General features: G+C 43.6%; 1 protein-coding gene across 3 annotated transcripts in view; it reads right to left on the bottom strand.

Annotated features, from left to right (window-relative positions):
- The window catches only part of TNC (tenascin C), a 97,316-nt gene extending 87,548 nt beyond the window's left edge, over window positions 1-9,768 (bottom strand). For all 3 annotated transcript variants that reach the window (XM_058302491.2, XM_058302492.2, XM_058302493.2), the window contains exon 1: window positions 9,287-9,768. The gene's annotated coding sequence lies outside the window, so the exon portion shown is untranslated. The remainder of the gene's footprint in view (window positions 1-9,286) is intronic.
- Window positions 9,769-12,648: the final 2,880 nt, after the last annotated feature.

Here is a 12,648-nt window from a genome sequence, read left to right as displayed (position 1 = left end):
TGAAAATGTAATTTATTTGTCTCTTTTTCATTGTCTACTTTTCCCTTAGAATGTAAGCACTGTGAGTGAAAGCACCTTGCCTATTTTGTCTTCTATTTTATCTCCAGTCCTTAGAATTCTGTGTTTAATGGATGTAGGAGCTGTGACTTTCCAAGAACAGGACACAGTCTCAAGTGTTCCCCAAACTTATTTGGCCATAGAGCAATTTTTAGGTGTATCTCATAAGAATGCTGTTCCACAGAATACACTTTTGGAAATTGCTTCTCTAGAGATATCTTATCACCAAGAACAATAATGTCAATATTTTTTGTCAATGTTTATTTTGCATGCCAGATTCTGTGCTAAGTACTGTACTTGCACCATGTCATTTAATCATCACAGTAAACTTAAAAAGTATGTGCTATTATTCTGTCTTTAATACAGATGAGGAACTGAGGCTGAGAGGAGTTAAGCAACTTAGTCAAGATCACATAACAAGCAAATATCTCTCAAACCCAGAACTTTCCATAGGCAAAACCACACATTAACCATTTTTCAGTTCTTTTCCTAGGCTGCAAATTTCTCCCCATACTAAGATAAAGAGTTCTTTGTTTGCATCCCTTCCTTGAACCCTTCCCTTCCTTCTAGTAGGATTTTACTGATCCCTTGCTAATAACCTCCAGCTTTTCAGCTATCTCTTATGACTCAGCCTCAACTCCACAGCTGGGCCTCCTCTGTCCTTGGTACTGGTTTCTAGAAATCCAAAGCAGAGCAAGCTTTGATCCTGGGGGCTACCTCTGAAGCATGGACATTCCTTGCAGCCTGCGTCCTGAGATGGTTTCCTGTCCCAGGTCTTGGCTGGCTTCCTTCTGTCATGTGTTATAATATGATTTTGCAAAGTTATGAGCCTAGAGGGTGAAGTATAAAAACAACTTCAAGGTCTGGGCTTTTTGAATAAACAGTGCTAAAGAAGGAGATATCCAAATCTGGAGACAGAGAAAGGACTCTTGTCAGTTGTTGAAGATTAATTTTATTTCAGTTTTGCTTGGTTTCAAGTGCTGATGAACCAGATTTCCATTCTTTTTTCAAGAACTTCACTGTCAGGAGGAGAACACCTATGAGGAAACAGGTGATTCCAGAGTGATAAGAGTAACACTAAAGAAAAATATGGAGTGGAATGAGATGACAGTAAATGGGTACCTAATATACCTGGAGAAGGTAGTGCCCGAACTGAATTTTGAAAGGAGAATATGACTCGTTAAAAACATAGGGAAGGACACTCTAGGCAAGAGTGAACAGCGTGTTTAAAAGCATAAAAAGCATAAAAAGCATGAAATAGTTGGAAAGCATGTTGGAGAGCACAACTTATGGCTGAAGTGCAGGGTCTGTTTGAAGAGTAGGAGCTGGCTTATGAAAAACCTTGAGTGCCAGTCTGGGGACATGGATTTTTCCTGTGGGTATAAAAGTACCATTTGGAAAGTTTCAGATCTAGGAATGTTGACCTCAGTGATCTCAAAGTGAGGGATGGATTGAAGAGGGAGGTTGATACATTGGGGACTGATGGAGAATCTTTTGCAGTGGTCCATTTGTGAGATACCAAAGGCTAAACTAGGGTGATGATGGAGTACAGTGGCCAGGGAGGCAGCAAAGGATTTATCTGTCAAAGCAGTGGAGTCCACAGGATTTGGTGCATGGGTGGTAATGAGTAAAAAGGAGTCTGGAATTACTCCCATATTTTAGACTTCATTATATCTACTAGGTGAGGAATAGGTTGGGGAGAGGGACAATGAACGAGCTTCAGATTTGGTCACTTGGAATGAAATACACCTGAGACCATTGCATTGGAAGACTCTGCCATGTAGTGATATTCAAGGAGAATCTTGGATCCCCAATGAACTACTGAAGCCAAACACCTGGCCCCATCTTATAAAAGGATGGAGAGCTTAAAAAAACATAGTCCACCTTAGGGGCTGCCATAATTATTGATTGCTTATCAACTAGAAATGCAGCTGGGTGCATGAACTTGTCATGGATAAGAAGTTGCCAGGAATCAGTGATTTGCAGGGTTGGAGGCTGTGGCAGGAATACTCTAAGATGGTCCCTAATGACATCACCTCATGCTAATCATACCCTTGTGTAAAACCCTCCCCTTGAATGTGGGCTGGCCTAGTGCCTTGATGATGAGTTGTCCCTTCCATAATTAGGCCACACAAGATTGTGATGTCCATTTTGCTTGCTAACTTTCTTTCTATTTGACTTTGATGGATCAAGTGGCCATGTTGGAAAGGTACATGTGGTGAGGAATTGAGGGTGGCCTCTAGCTAATAGCCAGCAAGAAGCTGAGGCCCTCAGTGCAACAGTCCTTGAAGAAATGAATCCAGCCAATGACCATGGAAATGAGTGTGTAAGCAAACCATTCCCTATTCAGCCTTCAAATGGGACTCCAGCCCTGGCGGGTACTGATTGTGTCCTCATGAAAGACTATGAAGCAGAAAATCCAGCTAGGCTGTGCTTAGATTTCTGACTCAAAGAAACTATGATATAATAATTGTGTCTTGTTTTATGTTACTAAGTTTTGTGGTAATTTGTTATGCAGCAGGATATAACTAATACAGGGGACTCCTTGATTTAGTTCATGTAAGCTAAAGTTTTTCAGAGAATAAAACTGGGTTAATTTTTCTTTTCTAAAAGAATGTATTAATTCTGAAGCAGTTTTTAATGTCCCTGTCTTCTAAGAGCAGGAGTCAGAAGACCTAGGATTTAGCTCTGACCATGTTGCCAACTGGCATGAGATCTTAGAGGATCCTTCTCTTGTCTGTGTCTCAGTTTCACCATCTTTAAAATGAGAGGAGTTCAAACTAGGTCAACCATTTACAAAAACATATTTTTGTCACAGAATCCTTTCATCAAATGAAATTTCAAAAGGCAGCCTAGTATACAAAACCAGATAAAATTGGAGGGGCTTTCTATGAAAAAATTTGAGTGGAGCTGCCTATTTAATTTCTCCAAATCTCCATGGCAGCCTCCAAATCACCACTAAGAAGCTTTTTCAAATCCAATCTTCAAGTCCCTCACTTACAGGCTGCCCAAGAGTCCTTTTGGTTTCCAACATTCTATGTGTCTTAAGGAGATTTTCATTTTTAACAGAGCCTACCTATAAGTTAGAATGTTCTTCTCTGACATCTCTGCATCAGGTCACCTGTATGTAACCCTTCCAGAACCCTGGGATTGAGCCCTCAGAAAGCAGACCACTCCCCTTGGGGGTAGCACTGATGGTGCTCAAGCCTCATGCTGTGCCTGTTTCTGGCATCAGGAGCTTCTCACAGGTGGACCTTTCTCCATATTTGCCTCACAACCCCCCCCCCCCACCACCCCATTTCCCTGCTGTCTCTTCCCTAGATGGAAAGTCACAGCTTTCTTCTCTGGACATTCTCATGCCCTTCTAAAAATTATTGCTATCTTTTTGTGTCTTGGTGCCTGTATTAGATGTGTCTTCTTAAAGGTCTCTGATCAATGGAGCGTCCAATGGTGCTCTGAGCTTTCCAGTCCTGACTGTGGCAAGTGGATTCTGCAGGGGCGGTTGCATATGTTCGTTCTACACTGCATGTCCAGGAAGGCTTCCTAGGTTTTCACACATGCACTTCTTTTAACCAAAGCTTCCCCATGCTGCATCTACAGGCTTAGAGTATGAACAAAATACATAGTGACTTGCTTTCAGTATTAAGTCTTGGCCATCCTTTTTGTCTGCCTATCAGGTCTGATTTTAATCTTGAACACATGTCTGGGTGCTGAAATTTGAGCTCTTGCACTACTCAATATATCCCCTTGCCTGAAGTCCTCACTGGTCATTCATTCATTCATGTTAAGCATTGCCTTCTTTACCCAACTATCTTTCTTAAAAAAATATTTTAATTTATTTTTAAAAGACACTTAGATTACATAAAATGTGACATAAAAAAATAAGAGATTCCCATATGCTCCACTCCCCACATCTCCCACTTTTCCCCACATTAACAACGTCTTTCATTAGTATAGTGCATTCATTGCAATTGATGAACACATTTTGGAACATTGCCACTAAGCATGGATTATAGCTTATATTGTAGTTTACACTCTCTCCCACTCTATCTGTAAGTTATGGCAGAATATATAATGGCTTATATCAGTGAGCATCACCATCCCAGAATCCTCAGGATTGGGAAATAAGATATGGCTAGAGTGGACTTACTGGTATTCTACGATAGACTTATTGTGATTCTAGCAATGGAAGAATATCATTGATGTGGAGACAGTGACCACTGGAGGTGCTGGAGTCAGGGAGAGGGGAAAAAGAGGTGTGATATGGGCGCATTCTCGCGATTTAGAGTTGTCCTGAATGACGTTGCAATGACAGATAATAGGCCAACTACCTTTTAAAAATGTAAACTCTCCTCAAGTAAGTGCCTTGCTGTTTGCAACCCCTTTCCTCATCTGGAAATGGTGTAAAGCCCAAGTTCCATGTGGTGCAGTGGAAGAAGCGCTTGGGAGTTAGACATGGGAAGGAACCCCAGCACCACCACTTTCTACCTTCCCAAGTGGCTTACCCTTCCTAGACCTTCCTAGTTTATGCATCTGTAAGATAATATCTGGTTACTGTGAGAATCTGAGGGTGATGTGCAGAAAAGTCATTTTATCGTTTCATAAATTTATGAGTACTCAGTTAAAAAAGTATCTTATTTCCTATGGGAAGGAGGAGACTTTCTTCAACGAAATCTAACTGAGGACCTGATACCTACCAGCAGGTTGATTGGCTTGGGGGAAAGCGTGGGCCCAGCAGATAGAGTCCCTGCCCTTCCTTACTGATGTCCTTACCCTCAGTGGCATGCAGTCTAGTGGGTTGGGAAGGCAATTTGGGAGCAACTATGATGAAAGGAGTGGGGGAAGCACAGAGCGTATGGAAACCTGGAGGAGGCGGATTTTATCCAGCAGGCAGCTTCACTCAGGCAGCACTTGCTTACGTGTGTCTATGCTTCAGGTCTCAGACAGGCTGGTAAAGGGGTGTGGTGGGGACCAGGTGTTGTCCTCATGCCACTTACTGTCTAGTAGAGGAGACATACTACTCCAGTAATCGTACACTAGTATAAATAGTTTCTGTGGGAGGTGAAACCTGAAGGAGCAAGTTGAAGACAGTAAAAACAGCTGTCCCGCTGAAATAAAAACAGAAGGAAACAGAAAAAATTCTAGCCTCAAGGGCAAAACTGAAAAGGCATTGTCACCAGGGTTAGAATCAGGTAGGTACAAAGACTTTTCTCCTCTACAAAGGAGTAGCAAGGAGTGTCTGGCCCCTTTATGGTAGGTAATGCCCTGCTGCCTTTTGGGTCAGATAGAATCATTCCCTGGAGCTTGCAGGAGGTTAGCTTTGCCATACTTTGTGGGAAGTTTGCTCCTTGGAAAAAAGCCTTCATCTAATGTTTCCCATATGTTGAAGGTGTTCATACTGGCCTGGGATAAGATTCCCGGGGATTCCCTGAGATCTTCTCAAAGTGAGAGGTGATTGAACCATTACCCTCATCTCTGATGTGTCAGCTGAATTTTTGGCTCAGCACCACAGCAATTTCCCATTTTTTTCCCTGGGATTCACTGCCCCAAAGCTGGAAGACATTGATTTCATTTTATCTCCCAACCAGCCCTATCAAAGCCAGCTTCTCAGTTCTCTGTGCTCTCCTGTTCTTAGGAGGGTACAGGCTTAGTCTTGCTTTCCCAATGAGAATTCCAGGAATATCCTTCAGAGCACATTGATTTTCTGGAATGAAAATCACCAGTAATGACCTGACTGCTACCTCTATTTCATTCTTCTATCTCCAGAGGCTGAAATTTGAACTTTTCTGTTTCCAGGTGGAGAATTGCACTACCATGAGCTGACCTTTCCTGAACACTGTGAAAACTGATACATGCAGGATTATTCTGTAAAATCAATAGACACCTATGCCAGTCCGAAAGCTCTCTGCCATCTTGGCCAATCTCCTTAACACTGCCCTGGAAGACATGAGGTTCTACATGAGGTCAGCCCAGCTGGACTTCAGGAGATACTGCAGAGTAATGGAAAGAGTGGAAAGTTTAGATTCCAAGCCAACTCTCACCCTCACTTACGGAAAAACCGCAGAAAAGTCCTTTAACGTCCTTGGGCCTCAATTGCTCTAATCATAAAATGGAGATGGTAGTTCATAACTTGCAGTGGTAGAGAGAGAATTAGATGATAGCGCCTCCTTTCACATATGTGGTGCACAGGCAGCACCTTAACACTATTGCGTGTGTGAGTATTTTATCATCACAATGGAATTGTATATTTAGAGCCAGTAAGTGTTTGCTATATGCTTTCTGTTTTTCAAACTGAAGTGACATCAGTGTGGAGGGGCTTGTGCCCTAGGCCAACAGGATATTTCTTTTCTATAAGAACCGTCTATGGAAGTCCAGTGAAGGAGAGAATAGTTACTCTTCGTTACTGTATGCATCAGAGAGGGCAGACTCAAGAGGGATATGTTTTTCATTCTGTCAAGTTGAATTCCCTCCCCAAATTCCTTTCTGGTTATATGATCAGGCTACTGCTATATTTACGGGTGGCCACAGTCTGGCTGGAGGGGCAGATTTAGTTAAAAGGATGTCCAGGAGGCAGAAGCGTTCAGAAGGAACGCAGCAGACTCTGCCTCTGATTTGTTGACCCTGGGCACAGGGGTCTGAAACCTGGCTCCACTGCATCCAGTTCTATGGCTCTGGGCAAGTTACTTGATATCTCTGATCTTTGAGCCTTCAAGTAGGTATAGTCCATTCCTTAGAGACTGGTTGACATTTCGTGATATGATGCAGGCAAAGGACCTGCAGAATAGAGAGTGGGTTGTCTTCCCACTTCGGCTATTACCGTAATTAAAATTTTGTTTATCCAGCGGATGATCATACTTAAGTACTTTAACCTTTCCGTGCACATTCCTGTCTCTGTACTATTTGGGGAATTTTCTTACTCCCTTTACAGATGGGAACTTGGAGGGGCAACAAACTTTGTCAAGGTGCAGATTTGCAACCTGAAAGCACACAAGCTGACCTTATGATTTTAAACCATGCTTTGTGTTGTTCAAGTTTCTGTGGAAACGAGAGCAAAGGGGTGAGAGCAAAGCAGCCCCACGTTTACCTGCTTTAGATATTTCAGGTTTTGTCCCAAAATTTCATTTAATAAATAGTTCTACTGCTAATAATACATTGGAAAACCATCTTCTTAGGGCATTAATCTCTGACCAGTCCTTATGAATGGATAAGCAGGATAACCAATAAAAGCCTCCCTGTGTTATACCTTTACTATGTGCCAGGACACTCTGACAAGGGTTTGCCATGTAGTATGTCATTTGAATGTCACAGGAGCCTTATGAGGTATAGCTTGTCCTCCTCTTCATATGGAAGACAAAACTGAGAGCTGGAAGACTAGTAACTTCCTGCGGAGGGGGCTGCTAGTGGGAAATGAGCTAGGAAAGCCTAGGTTTTTAAAACAAAGCAAAAAATCTTTAAGGACTATAAAGCTAGGCAACATGCCTTCTTTCAGTCCTCATCCAATTCACATTGTTTGAGCAAGCCAGAGAGTATTCAGTCTGGGCATCCTTTCATCCCCTGAATGCCATCACCTCCCTGAAATGAGCAGGGCCAAAGCACACAGCAGGCATCTCCTGTGAAGGGCGTGGATAAACATGATGCCAGCAAACTTTCCACTCATTTATGTAGAGCTGAACAAACCTCTCTCAGGGTCTGAGCCAGGCTTGCCATATAGCAGGACAAGGGGGAAAAATGGCATGGGTGGGCAGCAGTTAATATTTCTAAAGCACATATGGTAAAGCTCCATAAAATAGTGGGGAAGTGTCCATAAAACACTGAAAAGAGGTTGTCCTTTTCCTTTAAGCAGGGCTCCCTGTCTGGCTCTCCCTCCAGACATAAAGCATCTCCAAAGAGCCCTGGGCAACCTCACACGTCGATAGCTGACAGCTTTAGAATCTGCCAATGCCCAAATTCCAAACCTGCTGGTGTTCATGAATCAGAACCCGACACGTACATCCAGCCCTGGGCTACCTTTTCTCCAAACCTATGCCAACACAGGCTCCTGCTTGTAAAACACAGCCAAGTCTCCAACCGCCAGCCTGTGAGACACCCTCAGACAGGGTGAGAAAAGAAGAGGGAATGAGAGTGAGGGACGCAGAAGAAATGCTCCAAGATTGACCACGTGCCTCTTTCATTCTCCAGGGTCACGGCAGGTTGAGGCAATCACACTGATCATCCAACGTCTCAGTAATCTAACAGTGACTCTGCCAGTCTCTTTATCCCTCGACTCCTCCTCACAGTTATTCTCCCCATTTTAGAGAAGTGGAAACTGAGGCTCTGAGAGGTTAATGTAATTTTCTCAGGGCCTCTGGCATAGAAGGAGGGTCAGGGCTTCCCCCAGCTTCCATGCTGAGCTCAGTCCCTTTTCAACACTGATGGAAGAGAGGAGCCCTGTGCTCTTTCCAACGCCCGCCAGTGGAGGTAGTTTCCCATAACTGAGGGAAGTTGTCCCTCAGGCTTTCTGTGTTTAGAGGGGAGGAGGGCGCCGTGATTCTGGAGAGATAAGGGGTGCTGCTGGTTCTAAGCACCCCACACTGCACATACACCCAGCCTGAGGGCCAGTGAATCAGAAAGTATCCAGCGAAGCCCCCTACCTTTAAGAACTGAAGCTGGTGTTCACTAACCTTAGGAGTCACCTTTCCATCGTCCCCCAACCCTTGTCTCTTCCCATGTCTGAACACAGAGTAAACATTGCCAGATTCCAAAGAGGGGATGCGTACAAAACTCTTTGTACATAATAAGGTTAAGGGCTGATAGATAGGGACTTTTGTTTTTCTCTCTATAATCATCCATCAACGTCCCACCACCCCACCCCAGATGAGAGCAAGAAGAAAACTCCATTTTCAGACTCTGCTTCCCTAATCCTCCAACAAAAAATATCCACAGGTGAATCACCCAGGCCGGGAGCTACATTTCCTCTGAAGAATGATGGCAATAAAAACTGTACGAAAAGTGCCTTCCAAGTGTGACTATTGTATATACATATACCCATATATGCAAAAGACTGGGGTGGAACAAGGAGAAAGCAGTCAAACAAGGTGCACTGAATCAATCCTACAGCCGTATACCCCATTTTGCCAGCAGTGCAGAAAAAGCAAAAGTTTTGTAATTATAAAGCTACAACTCATTTAGTACCAGGAGAGCAAACAGTATATCATTACGGTCTTTGGGGATGGGGTTGCAACAGACTTACCTTTCCTGAGCAGATGGGAGCCCTAGATTCCTGAGGGAACCAGCTCCATGGAATCAGTACCTAGAAGTGAGCTGCAGGAGGGCCCCCACATGCGCTGCCCCCTGCTGAGCCGTCTTTGTGCAAGAGGGGAGCCTGTGGGTCTGTGCCTGAGAGGCGTGTGACAGTTGGCAGTCTGTGGCCAGTGCAGCCAGCTTTGGCTGGCTTATATAGCAGCTCCCTCCTCTGTAATGGGACGCCTCGCCTCCAGACATCCTTTCCCACTTTTTCAGTTGGTGAATTAAAGGAACAGCCCTCCCAGTGGAACGGGGTTAGCTCATGAAAGACACACTCACTCCTTGCTCTCTGCCAGGAAAGGAATCCATTTGCATACAATTTATAGTGAAAGTAGGAATTCCCGCTTCCCCGCCTCCTGGCCCCAACACAAAGTAGCTGCTAGTGAAGTGTGATTTTTGCTTTGCTCCCCAAAAGCGTTTTCTAATTGTGAGACAGAAGCAGAGTGAGCAAGAGGGGACAGGATCAGCAGCTGGGGCTTTGCTACTCTGGCAAGCTGGAAATGCGCAGGGGCTCGCCTGGGCTCTGAACAGTAATTGCGCTTTGGTCTCTCAGAGAAAGCAAATAGGTTGAGCTGAGTTCCTGGAAAGAGGAGATGAAAGAACTTCAAAAGCCTGGGGATAATTTGGGTTTCTCCAGGCAAGCAGAGAGATAACCCAGGATTATCCCCAGGTAGGGATGGTGCTGGGAGCACAGACGGGTCCGGTTTGCTCTTGTGGGAGTCTGCCGTGGCCAGAAGGCTGGAGGCTTCATCGTCAAAGCCCTGGTGCCCTGCAGGGGGGGTGGCTTTTTTACTTTGCCCATGCTCTGTGCTTGGGGCTGTCTTTCAACCTGGATCTCCTGGGAAAGGGTCTTTGAGTGTCTCGCTCTCAGTACTGAGTCTTTTCTTTATAGGAGAGAGAGAGAAAAAAAAGGTAACAACTTAATTTTTGACACATAAGCCGTGCCTTTACTCTCCAGCCTGCTGTGGATTGGTTCCAAGTTCTGAGTCATGCATTCGTTTGCTTCTAAGCATACATTGAGTATCCGCAGGGCACACTGACATTTGAGGGAGTGGGGGAAGAAGCAAGGGCACAGCACCCATGCTTGAGGGACTTCAGGGCTTGTTGCAGCACATAATGGTAGCTTAGTGATGGAGAAAATGAGAGCACCATGTAACCTGTAGCAAACATTGAGCTCATCTTTACTAAGCCCGTATTATACACTGAACAAGATACTTATGAGACTCATTTCATTACATCTTTGCAGTCACCGTGGGAAATTGATGTGAATGTCCCCTTTTTACAGATGAAGAAACTGAGATTCAGAGAAGTAACATAACTTTGCTGAGATATAATACCTAGGACACTTTTAGGTCACAACACTGGATTTCAAAGTTGTTGTTTTTTCCCTTTACATATTGCTGTCCAGGAATATAGTAAGATGATATTTAAATGATGCTTTTATACCCTATTATTACATTGAAACAGCATTTTAATAGAAATCACCTCCATATTTGAATATGGAAAAATATCTCTTTGCACCATGGAGCTAATTAGGGGATCTTTGAATTTTTATTAATTACTGATAATAGTGGTTCCAATTATCTACCTCTTTCAGTATTGAAGGATAGTATCCCTATAGATGTTACTATTATTGTTGCTGTGGGCCTCAGTTTCCCCATCTGAAAAAGGAGGGATGAGGTTAGGTCATCCCTGTGGTCCCTCTGGCTTTATCCTTCTAGGATTATCTGCTTAAGTAGTTACCCTCTCAGACCGCAAGAAAGCCCATAAATATTCATGCCATAAAACAACTCATTTGAACTTTTGAACTATTTTGGCTGATTCCAGTTTTGTTGTTTTGGAAGTTCGTAATTTCTGTGTTTTAGTGAAAGCTTATTGTAGTAACACGAAGCTGTGTCTTTCAACTAGTAGCGAAGGTTTCATTGCCTCCTGGCTTGCCAAAGTCTGCTGAGTTACCTCCTGAATGAGGGTATAAAACATTAGAATAATATATAATACACATTATATGGAATATAAACTATATTTTGCATAAAATATATAGTCAATACACATATGCAGTGATCTGTGAGCATTCTTGAGTTTTACCAAATAAATGTGAGTGTTTTCTCTGTTTTAGGTGCTATCTGTACCCTCTGCTCCCTGAGCTTGCTTTCTGGTTGCTGATAAAGCACAGAATTCACAATATTTCCTTGAATAAAGCATTTGACTGGAAGTTGTGATTTTGGCTCTATTCTGTGCAGCTTCTTTCTTCCTGACCTGAATCAAGTTTTGTGAACTTTTGTTTCATTTACAAGTTTTCTTGTTTTAGAAATAATAGGTAGATAAGGAGGATGGTGGCTTGTGCAGAATCCCTTTGAGATAGTTGGAGAGTGGGAAAGATAAGTGGGACAGAGAGCAAGAAAATCAGCAAATCAAACACAATAATGTAAGCAATGATAGGAGAGTAGGAGACAAGCAGGAGGCTTACAGAAGGCATTGGCACAGAATAAGGAAAGGACAAGACACTCAAAAAGGAATAGTAAAATGGAATTCAGGGAAGAAGGCATTGCATCAAAATGTTACAGGGGGGAAACGGACTTGGCCCAGTGGTTAGGGCGTTCGTCTACCACATGGGAGGTCCACGGTTCAAACCCCGGGCCTCCTTGACCCGTGTGGAGCTGGCCCATGCGCAGTGCTGATGTGCACAAGGAGTGCCGTGCCACGCAGGGGTGTCCCTCGCGTAGGGGAGCCCCACGCGCAAGGAGTGCGCCCCGTAAGGAGAGCTGCCCAGCGTGAAGGAAAGTGCAGCCTGCCCAGGAATGGCGCTGCCCACACTTCCTGTGCCGCTGACTACAACAGAAGCGGACAAAGAAACAAGACGCAGCAAATAGACACAGAGAACAGACAACCGGGGGAGGAGGGGAAATTAAATAAATAAATAAATATTTTGAAAAAATATATCATAATAATAAAAAAAAAAACCAAAATGTTACAGGGGTACTCTGGGCGAAGCCATCGAAGGTGTTCATTAGTTGCTTCTCTGTGCTTTGCTGAATTTTCCTAATTTCTACAATGAGGTCATATTTCTAACGAAATTAAGAAAAAGATCAAGAACAATTGAAAAAATGTGGTGAGTATGTGTGTGTGTTTAACTGAGACAAGAAAGCATGCTAGAAAACTGGGCAATAAATATGGCTTGCTCTGGGAATGTCCCATTCTCCCTTCCCCCTTCATATTCCACAATCATTGATAAGTAGGTACAAGAAGAAGCTTAGCTAACCATGGAAAAAACAAACTAATTAAGACCAGACCGTTCCTTAAGGCAGGAAA

Source organism: Dasypus novemcinctus, chromosome 8 (genome assembly GCF_030445035.2).
Source record: "Dasypus novemcinctus isolate mDasNov1 chromosome 8, mDasNov1.1.hap2, whole genome shotgun sequence".
Classification (NCBI taxonomy): Eukaryota; Metazoa; Chordata; class Mammalia; order Cingulata; family Dasypodidae; genus Dasypus; species Dasypus novemcinctus.
The sequence above is the reverse complement of the archived record's forward strand: the minus strand, read 5'-3'. Positions and strand labels throughout refer to the sequence as shown.